The following is a 3,637-nucleotide window of genomic DNA, read 5'->3' as shown; positions in this document are numbered from 1 at the left end:
GTCCCTCGTCCCTCCCTGTGTGACAAACACCCTAAACTTGGTGGCTTCAGACAACCACCATTTTACTGGGTTTTCGTGACTGTGCTGACTGGACTCCACCACAGGGGTCACCTGGGGTCTGTCACGGGGCTGCGGTCCTGTCGGACGGAGCCCAGGGTGCCCCCGTATTCCAGGGCCGGGGACACGGCCCGTCTGCCGGCGCCTGCGCCTCCTGGGGAGGGACCACGGGAGGCTCCACACACGAGCCAGCAGAGGCTTCCGCAGGGGACGCCCCTGGGCCCAGCCGGCGAGCAGGTGGCCCCTCCGCGTAACCGCCCCCGCACTGGTCTTCGTGCCCAGGAAGGCCAGCTCGGTCGTGGGGACCCCGGGCCCCTGCCCCGCCTGCGTGGAGGAGTCCGGGGGTGAGTGTGCGGCCAGCGGGCAGCTGACAGCGCAGAGAAGCGGGCGCGTGGCCACAGCGAGCCGCCCCGGCGCCGGCACGTGGGGCGGCCACCACCAGAAGCCCCAGGGCCGGTCGGGAAGTGAGTGGAGGTGTCATCCAGGGACCCACTGCCCACCGCACCCCAGGGCCGCCCCCGTGGGTCCTTGGGTGGCGAGGCGATGGGAACTACCGACCACCCACGCGGGGACACGGCTAGGACGCTGCCCCGCGGCCCCCGGGCTGGCCTGGCTCTGCCCCCCCCAGGCCGCCCTGGGCACCGACCCCTGCTGCCCGATACCCCCACTCAGCCCCGAGCCGGCCCCGGCCCCATCCAAGTGCTCCCGCGAGGCCCCTTCCCGCAGGGGACAGGGGAGCGTGAGGCCGCCCGCCCCAGGGCCCATCCGGACGGCTCTCCGGGCCCCTGAGCCCGCTGCGGGGCCGCCTGGCTCACGTCACAGGCCTGGGCACGGCCCCCTCTGGTCCCTGTGTCTGTTGGGAGTCCCGGGACCTGGATCCTCGAACGCTGTGGCCAGAGCCCCTCAGAAGTGCTGCCGGGATGACCCCGGGGCCCACCCCGCCTGACGCCTGGCGGGCCGCCCAGGACAGCGCACAGGGCCCGCGCCAGCTCGGGTGCGGACTCGGCAGCCGTCTCCTGGCACTCCCTGCTGAGGGTCCCCTCTCCCTCTCTGCCTCTGTAGGTCTCTGTCTGCCTCTCTGCCTTTCTCTGTCTCTGCACGTCTGTCTCTGCCTCTCTGTCTCTCTCTCTCTGCTTGTCTCGGTCTCCATTTTTCTGTCTCTGTCTCTCTGTTTCTGCATCTCTACCTGTGTCTATCTCTCTATCTCTGAATTTCTGTCTCTGCCTGTGTCTCTCTCTGTATCCGTCTCTGCTTCTGTATCTTTATCTCTGTATCTGTGTCTGTCTCTGACTATATGTCTTTCTTTATCTCTGTCTCTTCCTGTCTCTGACTATATGTCTCTTTGTCTCTATCTCTATCTCTCTGTATCTGTGTCTTTGTCCCTCTGTCTCTGTCTCCCTTTGTCTCTGTCCCCCGCACACATTCTTTGTTTTCCCCTAGGAATTTAGAGCCCACCTCGTGCCTTCGGCCCCGACCTCCGCCCTGGGGGTCCCCAGCCCTGAAAGGCCCGGAGCCGGAGCCGCGGTGATTGCAGGCAGGGAGGTGGCCTCCGCTCGGGCGGAATCACTCAGGAACAAGTTCTCTGTCACCTACAAGTGGGCGGGTGAGCTCCTGGGCTGGGAACGGAACTTGCCTCTCGGAAGCACTCGATTTAGAGCTTTTGCTAAAATTAAGCCTTTGTTCACCAGACATTTTTAGACCGAGTGATTTTCCACGCCTGCCGTATGGGAAGTCATCTGTTTTATTAGGGAAAAAATACTTGTCACATTTGCGCAGGGATTAAGTCAGACCCCCTCCGCTGTGTCACCCTCTCCTGCGCGGGGACCCGCCTCGCCTCACCCCGTGGACACACCGCCCTGCAGGCCCTGGAAAGCGGCTCCCCGCTCACGGGCCCCCGCACACACAGCTGCTGTGGGGGTGTGGACGAGAGCCCCGACTTCAGCCCGAGATGGGTGGGGGAGGGGCACGGTGACAACAGCCGGGAGCACTCACCCGTTCTCCGTGCTCCTGGCGCACAGGTTCACTGAGCCCTCAGGACGGTCCCACGGGGCAGGCGTGGACGCTGAGGCACAGAGGGATGGCGTGCCCGGACCCCACGGCCATTTGCTGGGGACAGGTGTTCAGCCTCCAGCTCCAGACGTGACACCCCACCCCCGGGCAGCCCAGCGTAAGCACTCAGGAGAGGTAAGTACCGGGACCAGAAGGGCATCCTGACCCGGAAGTGAGGTCGGATGAGACTCCAGGGGAAATGAGAGCCGAAGTCTGGTGTTACCGGGGCGGGGGGACTTCAGCCAGCGAACGGAGCCGCCAGACAGCAGTGCAGGGCGTACACTGCGCAACCCCAGTCACGGCGGTGTAGATGCGCCCCTGGACCCTGGCCACTGCACGGGACCCGGCCCTGAGACCGGGAGCATGTGGCATCCACACCATCTGAAACAGGTTCCACACGGGGGGGAGGGGGGGCGCGGAGGACGCGGGAGGCCGGGCGGGGAAAGACCAGCTCCTGGAGCAAGGGCTTCAGGCGCCTCATCCCCAGAGTAGGGTCACTGAGTTCCGCCTCTGGTAGAGCCACCTACTTCCCACCTCAACTGCTTGCCTACGGTAACCATTAACTCGGGGGGTGGGGGGTGGGGGCGAAACGTACCTGGAGGCGGTGAGAAGCAGCAGGGAGAGCCGCTGGCGTCCACACCCGCAAGGAGGGAACGGCACCGGCTGAGCGTGTGTCCCCAGGGCGGCCGGAGCCATGGGTGACGTCGCTGTGGCCTGGACGGCCCGGGGAGCTCCGTCCCGCGCTCAGGGCCACCCAGGCCTCTGGAAAGAGAGGGACGGATCCCGCAAACCCCGGGCCAATCCTCGCCGACCCCCGACAGGCGCGGTCCCGGGGAGACGCGGGGTGGCCGGGCCCAGGATGCCCGGGCTGCCGCCCCCGAGGCAGAGCTTGCAGCGGAAGGTCAGCAGGGCCACCGCCTGCTGAGACACCAGCCGGACGCAGCGGAACCCGGGGTCGCAGCCGCGGGCTGGGCGCCTAACAGTCTCAACCAACAGAACACGGCAGAATGACCCCGGCGGGCGGGCCCAGGGGACCTGTGTGGCCAGGGGGACTCCCTCCTCCCCTGTCCCTCCGGCCACCGTGCGGAGCATTCCAGCCGGCGCTGGACATCACGGAAGGACACGCCAGCCCCACGGCGCCCACCCACGGGATCCGCGCGGACCCACTATCAGCTCATCGTCTGAGTGTGGCACACGTGGGGTGATCAGGCCTGAGCGATTGAACCTGCTTGTCCAGGGTACAGGGTGACACCTCCACGGGACTGGGTCCCAGAGGCAGACGAGAGGGAGAAGGGGGCGCAACGTACCTGGAGATATAACCCTCAAAGAAGCCCCGAGTTTAATGAAAGACATCATGTTATAGATCGAAGAAATCCAACGAGCCCCAAACAGGAAAAATACAAAGAAACACACGCCTCGGTGTATTACAGTCAAACTTCCAGAAAGCCTCGACCACGCCTAGTGCAAACAGCCCACCACTGCTCCTCCCCCGTGGCCCCTGCCGAGGGGGCGGGGCGGGGAGAGCGGGGGG

The 3,637-nt window shown here is 65.7% G+C and overlaps 1 long non-coding RNA gene across 1 annotated transcript in view; it reads left to right on the top strand.

Moving 5' to 3' along the window:
• Positions 1-1,846: 1,846 nt before the first annotated feature.
• LOC144229740 (uncharacterized) overlaps positions 1,847-3,637 on the top strand; it is a 2,572-nt gene continuing 781 nt past the window's right edge. Inside the window, exons 1-2 of the long non-coding RNA XR_013334588.1 lie at positions 1,847-1,974; positions 2,076-2,241. This is a non-coding gene — a long non-coding RNA (uncharacterized LOC144229740). The remainder of the gene's footprint in view (positions 1,975-2,075; positions 2,242-3,637) is intronic.

The sequence above is a fragment of the Crocuta crocuta genome, unplaced genomic scaffold, assembly GCF_008692635.1.
Source record: "Crocuta crocuta isolate KB4526 unplaced genomic scaffold, BGI_CrCroc_1.0 scaffold408, whole genome shotgun sequence".
In the NCBI taxonomy this organism is placed as follows: Eukaryota; Metazoa; Chordata; class Mammalia; order Carnivora; family Hyaenidae; genus Crocuta; species Crocuta crocuta.
Note: the sequence above shows the minus strand (reverse complement) of the source record. Positions and strands in the feature narration are given on the sequence as shown.